At 44.1% G+C, this 23,050-nt stretch overlaps 1 protein-coding gene across 2 annotated transcripts in view; it reads right to left on the bottom strand.

Moving 5' to 3' along the window:
- The window catches only part of KCNK9 (potassium two pore domain channel subfamily K member 9), a 234,968-nt gene that overhangs the window by 146,519 nt on the left and 65,399 nt on the right, over positions 1-23,050 (bottom strand). The window lies entirely within an intron of this gene.

The raw sequence follows: 23,050 nt of genomic DNA, 5'->3' as shown, positions 1-23,050 counted from the left end.
GTGGCGGTCCCCACTGACCGCAATTCTGAGAGTGGCGTCACGACAATCCTAAAAGAAGATCTCCTACCTGTGACAGGATTCAGCAGAGTGGAGTCCCTGAAGGTAATGCACCGACACAGCGTTCTCGGGGCTTCACAGAGCCAGTGTGAAGGGCTCCTCCCTGCCGGCCACAAAAATCTGGTGTCTACTGCACCTGATTCCTGTAAATTTATTCTCCAATCTCTAACTAACCAAAGCGCATTGCTTGGTTACCCGATGTGTATCCTGGTTACGTGTGCAGGGAGCCAGAGAGAGCATGCGCAGCAAAATCCTACGGATTGCGCTGCTCAAAAAATGTTACAGGCTGCGTTGCTCCCGCCTGGCGGTCAGTTAAAAAACAACTGACCGCGACGCAGCGGATGCAACGCAGCATCATCAGTCGCAATCCGTCACTAATAGAAGTCTATGGGGAAAAACAGGATTCCTGCAAAATATTTTGCAGGATACCGTAATTCCTCTAGGCGACGGATTGTGACTGATGCAAAACAACGGAACTGTGAACTTAGCCTTACCCAATATTTACAGTGGTTACGGGTGCAGGGAGCCCGCGCTAAGTGGTGTATGCTGGTAACCAAGATAAATATCGGGTAACCAAGCAAAAAGTGCTTTGCTTTTAGTTACCCGATATTTACCCTGGATAAAGTGTGCAAGGAGGCCGACACTTCCCCACTCGGCTCCGCCCCCTCCCGCACTCCGCATGTGTACACTCACACACACACACTCACTTGTCCCCAGCCCTGCAGTCCCCGCGGAACTGACGTCCTCAGCTCCACGGCCGCCCCCTCGCGCTCCGCCCACTCCCGCACTCCGCATGTACACACGCATGTAGACACACACACACAGACACACACACACTCACCTGTCCCCAGCCATGCAGACCGCGGCACTGACGTCCTCAGCTCCGCCTTCCGAACTCCGCCCCCAAACTCTGCCCCCCGCACACAACGGAGTCCGACAATTAAATTCTTTTCTTTGTCATCCGTTGTCATCCGTTGTACAACGCATCAGTCACATGCGTCAAGCAACACCAGTGACTGATGCAAAACAACGGAAATGTGCCTAAATAATAACCCACTGCACCCCATAGCACAATAAATAATACCATAATGCACCAGTAAGCAATAGATCAAAATGGTTGAGTCTTGGAAAGTTCACAAAAATAGACACTAAATAACTGGATCATAAGCGGGGAACATAAATTACAGTGCTTTGCGAAAGTATTCGGCCCCTTTGAATTTTTCAACCTTTTCCCACATCTCAGGCTTCAAACATAAAGATATAAATGTTAATGTTCTTGTGATAAATCAACAACAAGTGACACAATTGTGAAGTTGAACGATATTTATTGGTTATTTTAAACTTTTATAAAAAATAATAAACTGAAACTTGGGGCGTGCAAAATTATTCATCCCCTGTAAGTTAATACTTTGTAGCGCCCCCTTTGCTGCGATTACAGCTGCAGTCTCTTGGGGTATGTGTCTATCAGTTTTGCACATGGAGAGGCTGAAATTCTCGCCCATTCTTCCTTTGTAAACAGCTGGAGCTGAGTGAGGTTGGATGGAGGCATTTGAGAACAGCAGTTTTCAGCTCTTTCCACAGATTCTCGATTGGGTTCAGATCTGGACTGTGACTTGGCCATTCTAACACCTGGATATGGTTATTTATGAACCATTCTATTGTAGATTTTGCTTTGTTTGGGATCATTGTCTTGTTGGAAGACAAATCTCCGTCCCAGTCTCAAGTCTTTTGCAGACTCCAACAGGTTTTATTCAAAAATGGTCCTGTAATTGGCTCCATCCATCTTCCCATCAATTTTAACCATCTTCCCTGTCCCTGCTGAAGAAAAGCAGGCCTAAACCATGATGCTGCTACCACCATGTTTGACAGTGGGGATGGTGTGTTCAGGGTGATGAGCTATGTTGCTTTTACGCCAAACATATCGTTTGGCATTGTGCCCAAAAAGTTCGATTTTGGTTTCATCTGACCAGAGCACCTTCTTCCACATGTTTGGTGTCTCCCAGGTGGCTTGTGGCAAACTTTAAACAACACTTTTTATGGATATCTTTGAGAAATGGCTTTCTCCTTGTCACTCTTCCATAATGGCAGATTTGTGCAGAGGACGACTGATTGTTGTCCTATGGACAGACTCTCCCTCCTCAGCTGTAGATCTCTGCAGTTCATCCAGAGTGATCATGGGCCTCTTGGCTGCATCTCTGATCAGTCTTCTCCTCGTTTGAGATGAAAGTTTGGATGGACGGCCGGGTCTTGGTAGATTTGCAGTGGTATGATACTCCTTCCATTTCAATATGATCGCTTGCACAGTGCTTCTTAGGATGTTTAAAGTTTTGAAAAAAATGTTGTATCCAAATCCAGCTTTAAACGTCTCCACAACAGTATCACTGACCTGCCTGTTGTGTTCCTTGGTCTTCATGATGCTATCTGCGCTTTAAACAAAACACTGAGACTATCACAGAGCAGGGACATTTATACGGAGACTTGATTACACACAGGGGCTTATATTTATCATCATCAGTCATTTAGGACAACATTGGATCATTCAGAGATTCTCAATGAACTTCTGGAGTGAGTTTGCTGCACTGAAAGTAAAGGGGATGAATAATATTGCACGCCCCAATTTTCAGTTTATTCTTTTTTACAAAAGTTTAAAATAAGCAATAAATTTCGATCAACTTCACAATCGTGTCCCACTTGTTGATTCTTCACCAGAAGATTAAAATTTGTATCTTTATGTTTGAAGCCTGAAATGTGGGAAACGGTTGAAAAATTCAAGGGGGACGAATACTTTTGCAAGGCACTGTACTTATGTGCCTCAACAGGCTGTAATTTACATGGCTACCACTAGATGGCTGCAAATGGACACATATGACATAAACTTCTCCCGACAGAGTATCATAAAATCCTATCACAGCTGGTCCACTACTAATCTTTGGCTATGTCAACCCAACAGAAATAAAAAGGACACATTTGTACTGAATAAGCATGTGGTGAGCCATCAGAAAGAGCTCAAGGTATTCTTAGATGCAATTAACTCTTCATTGCACCCCTGACTTGTGACAGTAAGGCGCGCAGTCAAATCATAAACAGATATACATTTGCATAGCTCATCACAGTTTAGTGATCCAGTAAACCTATATCATCTGTTTTTAATAGATGATATTTGTAGAACATCTTGGACTCTGACAACTTTGACTATTGTAAAATAAACCATTTTTCGGTTCTCCAGTTCAGTAATTTTTATAGCAGAGGAAAAGGAAATATTGTCCTTCCATGGCGTAATATTTGCACCACTCATCATTCTAAGACTAAAGATTTATGGACTCAAAAACATCCCAACTAAAAAGGAATAAATCAAACAGACGTCAACGTTCTCTCCCGTGGCCCTATATCAAGAAACCAATAATCGCCCCATATTTTCAAAAGTTCAATTTTTGGACAATTTTCTTCAACTCTGTTCTTGAATGGTGTAATAAATGCAGATTTAATAGTTTTACCACTTTCTTGTAGAACTTTTAATCTCTTTGACATTTTCTTCTACCACTTTAATTCTTCTACCATCATATTTCTTTCCCGTAACTCTGAATTTAGGGATTTTATGTCTGTCGTTATCATCATATTTTTAATTGCTGGAATTTATTTGTTTTATCCAGACTGGATAATGGCACCTTGCACCCGATCGGAATTTCATACTGGTGCGTAAAAAAAGTTGTTGTTTTTTGTAACAAATTGGAAATCTGAACACTTACAGAATCAAACTTGAAATATTTACTAATATTCCAGGCATTCCTTCACTGTATTTACTAAATCCAATTCCTTTTCAATCATTTCTCTACATAAAAAAAAAATAGTCGTCAATATATCTTTATCAGTAAATTAACCCCTTAACAAATTGAAAATCTGAACATTTACAGAATCAAACTTAAAATATTTACTAATATTCCATCCATTCTTTTACTGTATTTACTAAATCCAATTCCTTATCATTTTTCTACATAAAAAAAATAGTCGTCAATATATCTTTATCAGTAAATTAACCCCTTAACAAATTGAAAATCTGAACATTTACAGAATCAAAATGAAAATATTTACTAATGTTCCATCCATTCTTTTACTGTATTCACTAAATCCAATTCCTTATCCATCATTTCTCTACATAATAAAAATAGTCGTCAATAGATCTTTATCAGTAAATTAACCCCTTAACAAACTGAAAATCTGAACATTTACAGACTCAAACTTAAAATATTTACTAATATTCCAGGCATTCCTTCACTGTATTTACTAAATCGAATTCCGTCTCAATCAGTTCTCTCCATAAAAAAAGTCGTCAATTATTCTTCACCAGTAAATTAACCCCTTTTTGCCCTTTTGCTGTATATGACTCTTAAGCCGCTATATAAACATTATCATGAGCTGCAATTGCTCTTTTACATTTTTCATAGGTCTTTAAATATCAATGTGAACGTGTCACAATGGCATTTTCCTAGTAAAGCCACGTTTGCTCCCTGGGACATATACCATATATCGGAGACAGCCACTGTAGATCATGCAGTTAATTAATGTCATTCGTTTGCAATTATTTATCTATGGGGTCTGCATTTTATCATCTCTTTGCATGTGGGTGTAGTTTATGGAGAATCCCATTTATTATGTCATAGTCATGAGCGATACATGGTGCATCGATTGGCCCTGTCCTATTAATCTGCCCCTTGACGCTCAGCCTGGCTGTTCTCAGCACTCCAGATTACAGGCTCTTTAAAATACAGTTTATTTTGCTGGTAAATTGTGACCTTCAGCTGTAACATTAACTCAACATAAGCTTTGGCACCACTTCATAGTATACAGCCCCCCTGCAAAGAAATTAACCCAATTTGTTAGATGGCGTTTAGTAGAATTTCTCTTGACAGTGGTAGGAAATTGATTGTGCTTGGATATTAGGGTAGGATTTTTTTGATATCTCACTATACTGTGATATGAACAAATTTGTTTACCAGATATTTCGCTCATCAACTTCTCCCTGATATGTAAAGGTGTCTCAAGATGCAACTTCTTTTTAAAGACGCTAACCTGCTGATCGCTTTGCACTTGCCTTCTTTTATCCCTGGTAATCAGCTGATGACTGCATCTGCCTTCTCTTACCCTTGGTGATCAACTGATTGATGTGAGTCTGACTCCTCTTACCCCTGGTGATCAATTGATCCCTATGAATCTACCTCTAAACCTTGGTCATCAACTGATCTCTATGAGTCCGCCTCCTCTTACTTCTCTTACCCCTGGTAATCAACTGATGCCTGTGAGTCCACCTCGTTTTATTCCTGGTAATCAACTGATCACTGTGAGTCCGCCTCGTCTTACTCATGGTGATTAACTGATCATTATGAGTCCACCTTCTCTTACCCTGGTGATCAACTGATCCATGTGGGTCCACCTTCTCTTACCCTTGAGGATCAGCTCATCCCTGTGGGACCACCTTCTCTTACCCCTGATGATCAGCTCATATCTGTAGGTCCTTCTTCTCTTACCCCTAGTGATCACCTCATACCTATTGGTCCACCTTCTCTTACCCTTGTGATCAGCTCATCCCTGTGGGTCAACCTTCTCTTACCCTGGTGACCAGCTCATCCCTGTGGGTCCACCTTCTCTTACCCCTAGTGATCAACTCATACCTATGGGTCTACCTTCTCTTACCCCTGGTGATCAGCTCATTCGTGTGGGTCCACCTTTTCTTACCCCTGTGATCAGCTGAGACCTATGGGTCCACCTTCTCTTACCCCTGGTGATCAGCTCATTCTTGTGGGTCCACCTTCTCTTACCCCCGGTGATCAGCTCACCCCTGTCGGTCCACCTTCTCTTACCTCCGGTGATCAGCTCATACCTATGGGTCCACCTTCTCTTACCCCCGGTGAGCAGCTCATCAGTGTGGATCCACTTTCTCTTACCCCTGTGATCAGCTGATACCTATGGGTCTTCCTTCTCTTACCCCTGGTGATCAGCTCATCCGTGTGGGTCCACCTTCTCTTACCCCTGTGATCAGCTGAGACCTATGGGTCCACCTTCTCTTACCCCTGGTGATCAGCTCATCCCTGTGGGTCCACCTTCTCTTACCCATGGTGATCAGCTCATCCCTGTGGGTCCACCTTCTCTTACCCCTGGTGATCAGCTCATCCCTGTGGGTCCACCTTCTCTTACCCCTGGTGATCAGCTGATACCTATGGGTCTTCCTTCTCTTACCCCTGGTGATCAGCTCATCTCTGAGGATCTGCCCTCTCTTAACTCCAGTGCTCAGATCATGCCTGTTTGTCTACCTTCTCTTAGTGATCAATTAATTGCTGTTGGCGTATTCATAAACAATGAATGGTGCGGAGGGGCACATACTCACCCTCCTCTATATTCAGATAGGGCTCTACAGACCCTCTTCCTGAAAACTGTTGGAGTCCCATCATTGGTGGTCTCCATGATTGGCCCACCCACAATCAGGTAGTTATCCCCTATCCAATGTATAGAGAATAACTCCCAAACTTGGCACAATCCCTTTAAGATAAACACTGAAGTGAACCCACCATGTACTGAAGTATGTGCTGAGTCCACCAGAGGGAAATCCACACAGAGAGGCTTGTCCCGATCAGGGGACCCACCTCTGACTTCCTTCACAAGACTACGGTGATCTTCTTGAGCCAAACTACTAATACACAAACTTTTATAAAAGTTTGGATATCATAGAAAACTTTAAGTTTTGGAAAAGTATTTGCCCCATAAGATAAACAATTAGATATAATCAGGCGTATAAATCCATGCTCACTGCAAATCCAAACTGTCCGAAGGGACTGATGTAACAGGTACTGTTACATTGGGTTCCGACAATAAACATACAAAACATAAAGTCCAAAATACAAAGAAACTCAACCAATTCACATTAAAGGGATGTATAATTAGAAATTGATCAGGTTTTTGTGTTAATTGTTTTGGGGGTTTTTAAACATTTTTTATGACTTTTCAGTAGTCTCATTATCATTCCAGACAGGATTCCATCATTCACATCATTGTTTTTCACTCTTTATACAGATATTGCTTGAAAAGTAATAATTGCACTTTACCGTGAAAGTAGAGCCAGCACAACATTACCGATGGGGGGTGACTGGATGGGAGACCCTACGTTGACCCTCAGACTAAATGTACCCTAGGCTTTCCCGTAACCCAGAGGTACGCTTAAATGTAGTGAGGTCTGGGTCCCCAATATCTCCCTGTCTCCTGTCCTTGTCCCCGATAGTAAGACCCCCTTGCACAACCCACACCACCCAGGGAAAGGGCAAGAACACCCCTGTCTGACAAAACTGACAGACAGGGGTACAAACAAACTCACTCACACCTAATAACAACAATAGGGAGCAAGAAAAGGTGTACAGGGAGGGAAAACACAGAAAGGAGAATGTAACAACACAAGCTACCATCACACACACCAACATAACAGATAGCAACAGCAGCGGAAAACAACCTCCTCACAGCTTCAGGCCTAGCTCCAGACTGAACTGAATATCCAGTCTTACCATCAGGTAGAAGGCAAGAGAAACTGTGGAGAGATAAGGCGCAAATAGGGTCTTACCCGGTATGACACGTGGGGGTGAGTGTTGGCAAGACCACTCACCTGGTAGGGTTTTGCCAGTCACAACCCCTTTGTAAGCATGTAAGTAATGTGGGAGGCAGCGGTCCCGCAACAAGGAGAAATTTTCAGAAGGCAGGAGAAAAGCAGGTTAAATACCGCGCCAAACCACAGGAGTCCAGATGTTGTTAGTAAATCCCTTTTCTTTATTTTCACAGATCTACGCATTTCAGGGACATATCCGTCCCCTTCCTCAGGACAATGTACAGAAAATACTAGCTAGCATCTTCTGTACATTGTCCTGAGGAAGAAGACAGATATGTCCCTGAAACGCGTAGACCTGTGAAAATAAAGAAAAGGGATTTACTAGCAACATCTGGACTCCTGTGGTTTGGCGCAGTATTTAACCTGATTTTCTCCTGCCTTCTGAAAATTACATCAGGTAGGACAGGAGACAAGGAGACGTTGGAGGCCCAGACCTTGCTACCTTTAAGCGTACCTCTGGGTTGAGGAAAAGCCTAGGGTACGCTTAATCTGAGGGTCAGCGTAGGGTTTCCATTCCAGTCACCCACCCCCCCATTCCTGTCACTCCTCGTAACACCCACAAGCCACTTTCTTAGGAATGGTAAACGGGACCACCCCTTTAAGAGTCAGCATCCTGTTTTAGCAAGCAGTTTTTTAATATGCAGAAATGTTTCCATATGAGAAAGATGAATCTAAAACTTCAGGTCATTGGTCATTTGGAGCGATGTGTGAGCCGTATCTCACCAATCATGCCGGCTCATAGTGGAGATACATCGATGACATTTTTGTAATTTGATCCGGTTCAATGGGTTTATTACAGCCATTTGTCACAATCCCAGATGCGAACGATATTAATTTATAAGTCACTTGAGAATGCAATTCATCCTCTTTGTGTTTCCATAATGATCAAACAAACAATGCCGCTCATTACTATTATTCATCACACACTTATGAAACGCATTCTGCCATCTGTAAATGCTGCACGGTGAAGCGCTACCGGGGGCGGCACGGCCAAGTCTGCCGGTGCAGCGGAGTGGTATCAGGATTTTATTTACATTTTTATACTAGCTCTGAGAGAATGTGGCTGACCCTCCCCCCGCACTGTAACTCCCACCTTGGGGGACGATTTTTTTTTTGTTTTTACTAAAATGCATTTATTTTAACCTTAAAATACTTTTTGCAAATGGGTTTTGTTAAAAATGTTGCATCGCTTTACAAGTTGCACCAAGCTCATTAAGCGGCCTCTTCATAAACGAGGCGCATCTTATTCCGTGCGAAAAGCCAGACTTAATGAATCGGGGTCATTATATCATTGCACATTGAGTTAACTATGAATCTGTCAGTGAGTTCTTTCTGACATGAGTCTGTACATTTTTCTTCTTTCTTTTTTTTTTCCAACTGATTTATGACCACAACAAAGTTTAGCTCAACTTCGATGTGGTCTGTGGTTATAGATCAGCACAGAGGAGCTGAGAAAAGAGAAAGATTAAAAACCGATTACTGATCCCATGAGAATGAGCTTACTAATGGATACTCCGTTAACTCAGTTTGCAGCTAGCAATGTAGTAGACCCAGCATGCTATCATCTGTTGCGTCTTGCCACAATGATGATGTCATCGGGGATGTCAGCAGATGCAAGGAGGTTCACAGGGCTCTCGACCCCATCAGAATGAGCTTACTGATGGATTCTCAGTTAGCTCTGGATCGAACTCGGTTGTACAAATGTTTTGTTATTTTCCGTTTTTTTGCAGCTCGTGTGTGTGATGAGTCGCAGCAGCGTCTGCCGGCCGCGGACTGCGCAGGTAAAAGCAGCAATGATCAGCTTCCTCCAGTCTGACATGACGGTGGCCTCCGGTGACCAGTGCGGCTAATTGCACTATTATTAGACAGTCCTGACAAGATGCTCCATTGTCTTCACCTGGTAATACTTCCCTGCAGAATCTGTCTGCGGAGCTGAACTCTCCCCTCTGCTGGCATTTTCCTCCGGGCAGGGAAGGTAAGACGTCGGCGTTCTGCCCTCGCCAGCGGAGAAGGAGCGGAAAGCGTTAAGACGTCTGTTACTAAGGAATGGATACTGAAGACGTTCTAAACGTGCCTCAATTTAATTTCTATAGCAACGTAAAAAAAAATATTCTATATATATATTTGCATCGGATTGACTAATAGTGGATTATTTTAGTCGTCTCCTTTTTTTCTCACTCGTTAGATATTAATTTAGCAAAAAGGGAACGTCTGAAGGTGGAAAAGTAACTGAGCGAAACGCTAAAAATATGGAGAAGATGAACCCCGAAAAGAAAGACTAATCACAACACAGGGAGAAAAGAAGAAGATTACACCAAGGTGTCCGCCAGACACCGCAGAACCCGACCCGCTGCACACCCCGACCCGCTGCAAGCCCCGACCCGCTGCACACCGCGACCCACTGCACACCGCGACCCGCTGCACGCCCCGACCCGCTGCACGCCCCGACCCGCTGCACACCCCGACCCACTAGACACCCCGACCCTCTACACACCCCGACCGGCTGCACACCCCGACCCACTGCACACCTCGGCCCACTACACACCCCGACCTGCTGCACACCCCGACCCCCTGCACACCCCGACCCGCTGCACGCCCCGACCCGCTGCACGCCCCGACCCGCTGCACACCCCGACCCACTACACACCCCGACCCGCTGCACACCCCGACCCGCTGCACGCCCCGACCCGCTGCACGCCCCGACCCGCTGCACGCCCCGACCCGCTGCACACCCCGACCCGCTGCACACCCCGACCCGCTGCACACCCCGACCCGCTGCACACCCCGACCCACTACACACCCTGACCCGCTGCACACCCCGACCCGCTGCACACCCCGACCCGCTGCACGCCCCGACCCGCTGCACGCCCCGACCCGCTGCACACCCCGACCCACTACACACCCTGACCCGCTGCACACCCCGACCCACTAGACACCCCGACCCTCTACACACCCCGACCGGCTGCACACCCCGACCCACTGCACACCTCGGCCCACTACACACCCCGACCTGCTGCACACCCCGACCCCCTGCACACCCCGACCCACTGTACACCGCGACCCGCTGCACACCGCGACCCGCTGCACGCCCCGTCCCGCTGCACGCCCCGACCCGCTGTACACCCCGACCCTCTACACACCCCGACCCACTGCACACCCCGACCCGCTGCACACCGCGACCCACTGCACACCGCGACCCGCTGCACGCCCCGACCCACTGCACACCCCGACCCACTGCACACCCCGACCCACTGCACACCCCGACCCACTGCACACCCCGACCCACTGCACACCCCGACCCACTGTACACCCCGACCCACTGTACACCCCAACCCACTGCACACCCCGACCCACTGCACACCCCGACCCACTGTACACCCCGACCCACTGCACACCTCGGCCCACTACACACCCCGACCCAATGCACACCCCGACACGCTGCACACCCCGACCGGCTGCACACCCCGACCCAATGCACACCCCGACCCGCTGCACACCCCGACCCACCGCACACCAGGGGTACTGTGTGCGAACAATCAGCATAGGATGGTATCATGTACTAAACACCTGACACCAGGGATATTATGTATTAACTCACTAAACACCTGGGATATTATGTGTTAACCCACTAAACACCTGGGATATTATGTGTTAACCCACTAAACACCAGGGATATTATGTGTTAACCCACTAAACACCTGGGATATTATGTGTTAACCCACTAAACACCTGGGATATTATGTGTTAACCCACTAAACACCAGGGATATTATGTGTTAACCCACTAAACACCAGGGATATTATGTGTTAACCCACTAAACACCTGGGATATTATGTGTTAACCCACTAAACACCTGGGATATTATGTGTTAACCCACTAAACACCAGGGATATTATGTGTTAACCCACTAAACACCTGGGATATTATGTGTTAACCCACTAAACACCAGGGATATTATGTGTTAACCCACTAAACACCAGGGATATTATGTGTTAACCCACTAAACACCAGGGATATTATGTGTTAACCCACTAAACACCTGGGATATTATGTGTTAACCCACTAAACACCTGGGATATTATGTGTTAACCCACTAAACACCTGGGATATTATGTGTTAACCCACTAAACACCAGGGATATTATGTGTTAACCCACTAAACACCAGGGATATTATGTGTTAACCCACTAAACACCAGGGATATTATGTGTTAACCCACTAAACACCTGGGATATTATGTGTTAACCCACTAAACACCTGGGATATTATGTGTTAACCCACTAAACACCTGGGATATTATGTGTTAACCCACTAAACACCAGGGATATTATGTGTTAACCCACTAAACACCAGGGATATTATGTGTTAACTCACTAAACACCAGAGATATTATGTATTAACCCACTAAACACCAGGGATATTGTGTACAAACACTCAACATCAGATTCTATTTTGTACTAAACACCAGACAGCAGGGATAATATATATTAACCCTCTAAACACCAGGGATATTATGTATTAAACACCAGGAGTATTATGTGTTAACCCAATAAACACCTGGGATACTGTGTATGAACACTCAACATAAGATTCTATTATGTACTAAACACCAGACATCAGGGATATTATATATTAACTCTCTGAACACCAGAGACATTATGTATTATCCCACAAGACACCAGGGATAGTATGTATTAACTTACTAAACACCAGGAAGTTTATGTATTAACCCACTAAACACCAGATATATTATGTATTAGCCCAATAAACACCAGGGGTATTGTGTATTACCCACTAAATACCAGGGATAACACATATTAACCCATTAAACATCAGGGATATATTATGTATTAACCCATTAAACACCAGGGATATTATATATTAACCACTAGACACCACATATATTATGTAATAACCCACTAACCTCCAGGGAAATTATGTATTAACCCTCTAGACACCAGGGATATTATGTGTTAACCCATTAAGCACCAGGGATAAAATGTATTAATCCATTGGGTAAATTATTATTATAAATATTATTCGTTAACTCTGTAGACACTATTGTTATTATGTATTATCCCACAATGATATAATGGATTAACCCAATGGACACCAGGGAAATGATATATTCACCCACTACACATCAGGGATATTATGTATGAACCCACTATATACCCACTAGATAAGTGTATTATGTAATAATGTAATAAGCCACTAGACACCTGGAAAATTATGTATTAACCCACTAGATACCAGTGATGTTAAATATTAACCCACTAGATACCAGGGATATTGTGCATAGACCCAGCTGACACAGGGACAGACTATGGGGGTCTCAGGAAATAAGCAGATACATACAGTAATTGGCAACTAAAGGAAATGTCAAAGTGGAAGAAACAAAACTGTAGAAGTAATATTCTTCAGAATGGAGAAGAAACGTCTTATTGTACTTTGAAGTGTCCTTATACAGTGCCTTGCGAAAGTATTCAGCCCCCTTGAATTTTTCAACCTTTTCCCACATTTCAGGCTTCAAACATAAAGATAAAAATGTTAATGTTCTGGTGAAGAATCAACAAGTGACACAATTGTGAAGTTGAACGATATTTATTGCTTATTTTAAACTTTTGTATAAAAGAATAAACTGAAAATTGTGGCGTGCAATATTATTCATCCCCTTTACTTTCAGTGCAGCAAACGCACTCCAGAGGTTGATTGAGGATCTCTGAATGATGCAATGTTGTCCTAAATGACTGATGATGATAAATATAATCCCCTGTGTGTAATCAAGTCTCCGTATAAATGCCCCTGCTCTGTGATAGTCTCAGGGGTCTGTGTAAAGCGCAGAGAGCATCATGAAGACCAAGGAACACAACAGGCAGGTCCGTGATACTGTTGTGGAGAAGTTTAAAGCCGGATTTGGTTACAAAAAGATTTCCAAAGCTTTAAACATCCAAGGAGCACTGTGCAAGCGATCATATTGAAATGGAAGGAGTATCATACCACTGCAAATCTACCAAGACCCGGCCGTCCATCCAAACCGTGATCTCACACAAGGAGAAGACTGATCAGAGATGCAGCCAAGAGGCCCATGATCACTCTGGATGATCTGCAGAGATCTACAGCTGAGGTGGGAGAGTCTGTCCATAGGAAAACAATCAGCCATACACTGGAGAAATCTGGCCTTTATGGAAGAGTGGCAAGGAGAAAGCCATTTCTCACAGATATCCATAAAAAGTGTTGTTTAAAGTTTGCCACAAGCCACCTGGAGACACCAAACATGTGGAAGAAGGTGCTCTGCTCAGATGAATCCAAAATCAAACTTTTTGGGCGCAATGCCAAATGATATGTTTGGTGTAAAAGCAACACAACTCATCACCCTGAACACACCATCCCCACTGTCAAACATGGTGGTGGCAGCATCATGGTTTGGGCCTGCTTTTCTTCAGCAGGGACAGGGAAGATGGTTAAAATTGATGGGAAGATGGATGGAGCCAAATACAGGACCATTCTTGAAGAAAACCTGTTGGAGTCTGCAAAAGATCTGAGACTGGGACGGAGATTTGTCTTCCAACAAGACAATGATCCCAAACAAAGCAAAATCTACAATAGAATGGTTCACAAATAACCGTATCCAGGTGTTAGAATGGCCAAGTCACAGTCCAGACCTGAACCCAATCGAGAATCTGTGGAAAGAGCTGAAAACTGCTGTTCACAAACGCCTCCATCCAACCTCACTCAGCTCCAGCTGTTTACAAAGGAAGAATGGGCGAGAATTTCAGCCTCTCCATGAGCAAAACTGACAGACACAGACACCAAGAGACTGCAGCTGTAATCGCAGCAAAAGGGGGCGCTACAAAGCATTAACTTACAGGGGATGAATAATATTGCACGCCCCAATTTTCAGTTCATTATTTTTTATAAAAGTCTAAAATAAGCAATAAATTTCCTTCATCTTCACAATTGTGTCACTTGTTGTTGATTCTTCACCAGAAAATCAACATTTTATATCTTTATGTTTAAAGCCTGAAATGTGGGAAAAGGTTGAAAAATTCAAGGGGGCTGAATACTTTCGCAAGGCACTGTAATTGCGATCTGCTGCCCGATCTTCCGTCAAGAGTGGAGAGACCCCCGGCGCCGGACGAAGCTTATTCTGTAGCCCCCCATCCAGTGTGAGATCATAATTATCATCGGGACCCTGGAAGTCACAGATCTTACAGTAAATAACACTCGGCGCTGACGCTCTGATCCTTCAGGACGCAGCGGAGATTAACCATGTCTTAGCTTTCTAATCCACAGATTGTATCTGCGAAACTGGCACCAGCTGTCCCCCGGCCGCTGCAAAGCAAATCTACAGCAAATCTCTGACCAGCGAGACCCCTGTATATGATACGCTGCAGGCGTCCCTCCTTTACAGATCTCACAGAGTGCTTCAGAAGAGGAGTGTGCTGACTTTGTGGGGGGCAGTGACCAGTATAAGAGATCTAAAGGATATATAGCAAGTCATGGTGTGAGGAGTGTGGAAACAAGAGGAGGTCAGACACTGATTGTCACATTATGGGAGGAGCAGGATTCCCAACAGAGTGTTTCAGAAGAGGAGTATGTTGACTTTGTGGGGGGCAGTGACCAATCCAATAATGTGATTGTACTAGAGATATAAAGAAGTCATGGTGTGAGTAGGAGGTCATACACTGATTGTCACATTATAGGAGGAGCAGGATTCCTAGAAATACATAGTGCTTCTGAAGAGGAGTGTGCTGACTTTGTGGGGGGCAGTGACCAGGGTCAATGATATAAAGAATATGGAGAGGTAGAGTCATGATGTGAAGAGGATGGAGACAAGAGGAGGTCACACACTGACTGTCACATTATAAGAGGAGCAGGATTCCCAGCAACACAGATTGCTTCAGAAGAGGAGTGTACTGACTTTGTGGGGGGCAGTGACCAGTGTCACAGATATAAACAATATATAGAGGCAGAGTCACGATAAGAGGAGGATGGAGACAAGAGGAGGTCACACAATGATTGTCATATTATAGAAGGAGCAGGATTTCCAGCAACACAGAGAGGTTCAGAAGAGGAGTGTGCTGACTTTGTGGGGGACAGTGACCAGTCCAATAATGTGATTGTATTACATATAAAGAAGTCATGTTGTGAGGAGGATGGGGACATGACGAGGTCAAACACTGATTGTTACATTATGGCAGAAGCAGGATTCCCAACAACACAGAGTGCTTCAGAAGAAGAGTTTGCTGATTTTGTGGGGGAAAGTGACTTGCACTCTATTGTAATTGTATTAGAAAAGTCAGGATTAAATAAGCAGTGGCAGTGTCATGATGAGGGGAGGAGGATGGCGAGAAGGGGAGGTCACACACAGATTGTTATATTGCAGGAGGAGCAGGATACCCAGTAGCACAGAGTGTTTCAGAAAAGGAGTGTTATGCTTTTGTAGGGGGCAGTAACCTGTCGTCTAATGTGATGTTGGTGAAAATATCAATATACAACAGTCAGGGTCATGAACTACAAGGATATGGGAAAGCAATGAGTGGTCATAGATGAGTAGAATTAGCAAGGTATCACAGTGTTTCAGGAGAGGAGTGTAATGATTTTGTAGGGGGAAGTGACTAGTCAACTAATGTGATATTAGTGAAAACAGGACTATATGTAGCACTTGTCTGCATGAGGTGTGGTGGGTGAAACCAATGAATGGTCATAGACTGAGAGTTGCCTAGTGGAGGAGGCAAGATCTGCAGCAGAGTGTTCCAGAAGAAGAGTGTGTTGATCTTGTGGGGGCAGTGACCTGTCCACTAATGGTCAGAAATAAATAGGAATTGGCAGTGTCATATTAAGAGAAGGACAATGGACAATTGAATGTTAAATATTGATTGTTAGATTATGAGAGGAGAAGGATTCCCAGCACCAACGAATTTTTCAGAAGAAGAGTGTGTTGATTTTGTGGGGGGCAGTGACCCATCCACTAATGGCCAGGAATAAATAGGAATTGGCATTGTCATATTGAGAGAAGGAAGATGGACAAGTGAATGTTAAACATTGATTTTTAGATAACAGGAGGAGCAGGATTCCCAGCTGCACAGAGTGTTTCAGAAGATCAGTGTGATGATTTTGAAGGAGGCAGTGACCCGTCCACTAATGTGATGTGAGTGAAAACAGGACTAAATGTAGCATTCATGGTCATAAAGTGAGGTAGGTAAAGGAAACAGACTGAGAGTCACATAGTGGAGGAGGCAAGATCTGCAGCTGAGTGTTTCAGAACAAGAGTGTGTTGATCTTGTGGAGGCAGTGACCTGTCCACTAATGGTCAGAAATAAATAGGAATTGGCAGTGTCATATTAAGAGAAGGACAATGGACAAGTGAATGTTAAACATTGATTGTTAGATTATGGAAGGAGAAGGATTCCCAGCAGCACAGAGTGTTTAAGAAAGAGGATTTGGTTGATCTTGTAGTGTGCTGAGACCATTCCTCTAATGTAATGATGTCAGTGAAGACAGTGCTGAGTGTGCTGATTATCAGAAAGTGGGGGAATCAAGATCTCCAGCAGCACAGAGTATTTCAGGAGAGACATGAGTAGGGCCATTCCTCTCATGTGATGATGACAGGAGAATATGGCTGTGACAGGAGTAGAATGGAGACCAGCAGAAGGTCACCGACTGGAAATCCCGGACAGGGCTCAGCTGGTTTCCCCAGCAGCACAGAGTGTTTCAGGATAAGCTGAAGACTGCAATTATTAGTTTGACAATTGTGAACTGACCCCATCACCATAAGGCGTTATATCCGAGGTGTCCCGGCCCCCCGCCGATGATTATAATGCTGATATTTGCATAAAACTCTCGAGGTGTCAATCATTATGGGATCATTTACATAATTAGCATAGGAAGGCAATCTTATAACCAAACACATGGGCGATCTGTGACATTTCACGAGGGGCTCAATCCACAGAGAAACATCAAGAAATAAAAAGATCTAGAATGGAAGAATCTATTACAATCTCCGAGAAGACGATGATGATGATGATGATGATGGCTGATACTGATCCTGATATATTCCCCTCTTATGTATTGCCCACTACAGCACACCGTGTGGCCACATTGGGTATTGCAATAAAATTATTATTTTTTATTTTTTTTTTCAAACTTTTTACTTCTTTTTTACAAGTTATAATAAGTTATAATAAGTTTCATCGAGATACAAAAAAAAGGAATAAGATATAAAAGGAAAAGTCATAACGGCCATTACATTGTATTTTATTTTCTATGTTCTCTACATTGCCAGAAAAGCATAAAAAATCCATTTTTTTTTCAAGTAGTGCAGTCATTTCATTTACAATCTTCCAGCTCTCTATAAAAGTGTTCGCGGCTTTGAGAGATGACTGTGTTCTTTTCCCCATCATTTCTGTTGTTCTCTGTAATGAAGAAAACTGCTGTGGCTTCCATTTATCATCCTAAGAGTTTTCAGCAAAATCAGACTACATCCAAGGGCTGGGGGGGTCCAACAATGCTCAAAACAAGGGGGTACCTTGTAGAGGGGGTACAGCTGTCTTTAAAAATGGTTGCAAGGATTTTTTTTTATTATTTTTCTCCCAAAAATGTGCCACTTATCCTCAGGTTGCTGGTTGCACTGCAGCTTGCATTACCAGACACAACCTGTGGGCAAAGGTGGCGCTGTTTCTAAAGGAAAGCAGCAGGGAATATTTGTAAATAGTTAACACACAATCTAAGTAAATAATTGGGGATTAAACACATTAACCTCCAGTTGTGCTCATAGGAAGTTCTGGGGCTTTATAGCAGAAGGGTCCAGCCAGGTGTAAGTGGACTACCGGCGAGCGCAGTGCACAGGGGAAACGCTAGGTAAAGGGGAGTGGGGCACCTCCAAACACTCACATGAGTCTAATCCCTGCACTAACTAACTTCCCTAGATGGGCCCTCCCCCACCCCCCCACCTCCGTCGCCGATCACATGACCAGGCCCTCGATGTCCCTGAACTCACCCGACTAGCTATGACCAGGCAGATGCTAATCAACACCAAAATACAGACAAACAGGTGAGGAAAGACACAACAAAAATCACTCCTAGGTTTCTACAACAGGAACTTCGCAGCTGCAACAGTAACAACACCACAGCTCTTGCGCAGACAAGCTCCTTCAACATGGACAGCATAGGTATGAGCTAAAGCCGGCATAGGGAGGAGTCAGGAGAAAATATTTATAGCAGAAGGGAGTGGATGTAGCTGAGATTACAGCTACCTGTTAGATCACTGTAGGATAGAAATGGACTTTAACCCTTTCAGTATTGGATTGAATTAAATAGGCTCCAATTCAGGGTAAACGATGAGCAGGCACTAAAGCGGATTCGGGATCCACAATATACTGTGGCCTTCTGATCTTGGAGGTCACATCAGGCCGTGATGCACTTATGGCAGCAGGAGGAGGCATGGAGATGTTGGCTACATCCTCTGTAAATGCAGAATAAGGGAGGTAGGATCTCGTCATGAATGAGAGTGATGTGAAAAGATCTAAAGAATAACTAAACTTTGTTATCAAACTTTACAAATCCCTGTATTCATAATGATTCCCTCCCCCCTGCCTGTCCATCCTCCCCCTATCTGTTATTTATGCTAATTCTATTATAGAATCATTTTACTAAGTGACTAGAAGGACCTGTGCTGATGTCATACCCATGTGACCAGAAGGGCCGGGGCCTCAGCCAATTTAGTTTATACCAGTAAGCAACATTTTTCTGTTTGCTGAGGCCCCACTCCATCACCGCTGACCCGGTAAGCCATATCCGGTTTATAAGATGTACCCCGATTTTACCCCCAGTTTTGGGGAGGAAAAGTGCATCTCATAATCCGAAAAATATGGTAATTTGGTGAGTGTTGGTCTGGATTGATGAAAATCCAGAAGAAGCTTTGATTCCACAGTGTTAAGAAGATGTGTAAGTACTAGAAAGTTGGGAAATGCTAAGTTGGGTTGGAGGTAGCCATGGAAAGTGTTGGGTAACGTTCGGGTAGGTTTGAGTCAGTAACGGGAAGCGATGGATGAATATAGATTTGGCAGATGGGGTTCTTGGTTGCCCATAAGTCCAAACTGAGAAAATTTGTTTTGGGTCGAACAAGTTGTTCTAAATGGGTCAAAGTGTTGAGTGTTGGGTCAGAGGTAGGAAGTGGTGGGTTGACGTGAACTGACTGTGGCCGTGTTGAGCCTGGAGTTGGACATTTTGAGTCCATATGGAGTTAGTTGTGGGAAGTGTTGGATAATTGTTGAGTTATTCATCAATGGTGGGCTGAGTGTTGGGTTGGAAAAAGGATTGTGGATTGAAGAGCTTAGAAAACTGTTGAATCAATGGTGGACATTGGTGTGACGTAAAATTCAGCAGTTGGAGGTAGTTGGATAGTCATGAGTTAGGGCTGATGTTGAACTGTTAATGAGAATTGTTGGTTTAATGATGGTGTTGGATTAGCAGCTGGGTCAGAGTTGGGAAATGTTGGGCTGCAGTTCTCACTCTGCTGGAAAATAGTATTGGGTTGCAGGTCGGAATTGGTAATATCAACAGTAAAAAAATGTTGGGTTGAGGTGGCCATATACATTAAAGGAACTTCAAGGGAACTAAGTGACTATCTAATGTCCCAACTCACAGATATTGGAGAAAAGAAGTATTGGACATGTTGAGTTTCGATATACCCAATCTTTCTTTTCTTAAGACAAGTCATTAATCAAGTTCTGCATGCGTACGAGGAACCTAAGGACCAACATCACCCAAGTGTTGACTTACTAGTCAGTATCTTGTATGTGTGGAGTCAGGAGTGGACAGTACTGAAATCATGGGTGAAGGGGACACTGGGAATTGCTGGTTTAGCTGAGAAATGAGAGGTTGGTTCTTAGTAGGTGGTGGGAAGTGATGGGTCATTGCTGGTTGGAGGCGGTAAGATCGTGACGACCCATGGCTGTGTCATTGTGGGTTGTTGCCTGTCGGTTGAGTGTTGAATGAGTGGTGGGAATTGTCGGGTAAAGGAGAAACTCCGCTCATGGGTTCCACATAAATAAGTGAAGCATTGACCATTATTGAAAACAAAATTTCAATTAAATTATAAAGAAAATGGAAGAAATCCCCTGAGCTCGACCTTTATATCAAGTACTCATTAACCCCTACATGCTGAGCGGAGAGAAACGAGGCATAAGACGGGTCCAATATATCAGCAATGAAACCGACCGCTGACGCCGAGCTCCACGGTCTGTCTTCTACTTTATAACATCATTTTCCTCACTGCAGGGGAAAGTGACTAAATATCAGCGGTAGGTGAATCTCATTGCTCTGATATCAGTCAGGTCACTGCAGCGCCACACAGACGGAAGATTCACTTATGGAGAACACGTGGTCTACACTGCCAGCCCCGAGTCCGGGCGATGCGACAAGAACTAGCTATGGCATAATGAGGGAGCACAGACACATACCGTGGATGGATAAATGGATGGATGGCGGGATGGATGGATGGGTGGATGGATGGGTGGATAAATGGATGGCAGAACGGATGGATGGATGCACAGATGGAGGGATGGACGGATGGATGCACAAATGGATGGATGCATGGATGGCAGGATAGATGGATGGAGGGATGGATGGATAAATGGATGGCAGAACGGATGGATGGATGCACAGATGGAGGGATGGCAGGATAGATGGATGGAGGGATGGATAAATGCATGGATGGACGGAAGGATGGATGCACGAATGGATGGATACACAGATGGATGGATGCACGGGTGGATGGATAGATAAATGGATGGATGGCGGATGGAGGAATGGACAGATAGATGGATGGAGGGATGGATGGATGGATGAATTGATGGATGGATGAATGAATGGATGGACGGATGGAGGGACAGACAGACAGACAGATGGAAGGACATATAGATGGATGGATAGATAGATGAGGGAGGGATGGATGGATATTGAATGTATTTATAGATGGATGGATGGATGGATGGATGGATAGAGGGATGGATGGAGGGATGGATGGATGGTTAGATATTAAAATTGATAGATAATAGATAGAGTGATAGATACCGTAGATGGATGGATGGATGGATGGATGAGGGAGGGATGGATGGATGGATATTGAATGTATGGATAGATGGATGGATAGAGGGATGGATGGATAGATGGATGGATGGATGGATGGTTAGATATTAAAATTGATAGATAATAGATAGAGTGATAGATACCGTAGATGGATGGATGGATGGATGGATGGATGAGGGAGGGATGGATAGATGGATATTAAATGTATGGATAGATGGATGGATAGAGGGATGGATGGATAGATGGAGGGATGGATGGATGGTTAGATATTAAAATTGATAGATAATAGATAGAGTGATAGATACCGTAGATGGATGGATGGATGGATGGATGGATGGATGGATGAGGGAGGGATGGATAGATGGATATTGAATGTATGGATAGATGGATGGATAGAGGGATGGATGGATAGATGGAGGGATGGATGGATGGTTAGATATTAAAATTGATAGATAATAGATAGAGTGATAGATACCGTAGATGGATAGATGAATGGAACAATGGATGGACACACGGACAGATGGATGGATAAATTGATGGATGAATGGATGGATGAATGGATGGATAGATAGATACCATAGGTGGATGGATGGATAGTCTTTTCGTCTGAGTCACAGCTCTCTTCTGAGCCCCTAGTCTCCAGTACCCGGGTGCGATTATTACCCCTGCTGCTATTCTAGTTATGCCCCTGTTGAATGCTCGTTTCTAATAATCCAACGCGACCACCTCTAAAGAGAACATAGATCCTGGTTCTGGAGGACTTGATCTCCCGGCATTGTCCTCCTTGTAGTGAAAGCTGCCTTTACGGATTACCAGACGTCTCACCACGCGGTGATTTGTAGATTATCTCCTCGTCTGCCACATTCCAGCAGAAGTTCTACATTTGGTTTGGAGGACGCTAAGATGCTTTGTGAGGCTGATAATTAGGAGCATATTTCTGAAAGTAATTACAGCCAGCAGCGGCGGCTGCAAATACCGTGCACGCAGCACAATGTCTGATGCCGCGGATAAACTGGACCTGACGTTCCCTTGTGAAACCACAACAGTGGAATGAGCCCCGAGGAGACAATGTGATACAATGTGTCACTGCAGAAGGTGCAATGTCAGATTCTTCTGTAGGCCTCATTCAGATTTGGGTTTTGTTGTTTGTTCTTTACGACAGACAGTTTCCAATCATTATTTCTTGATCATCATTTTTGCTTTTTATCACCAGTGATTTTTTCATATGTTTTAAAAGAAAGTTTGCTCAATTCCTCCT

This window comes from Anomaloglossus baeobatrachus, chromosome 6, assembly GCF_048569485.1.
Source record: "Anomaloglossus baeobatrachus isolate aAnoBae1 chromosome 6, aAnoBae1.hap1, whole genome shotgun sequence".
Lineage (NCBI taxonomy): Eukaryota > Metazoa > Chordata > Amphibia > Anura > Aromobatidae > Anomaloglossus > Anomaloglossus baeobatrachus.
This window is presented reverse-complemented; position numbering and strand designations above follow the sequence as displayed.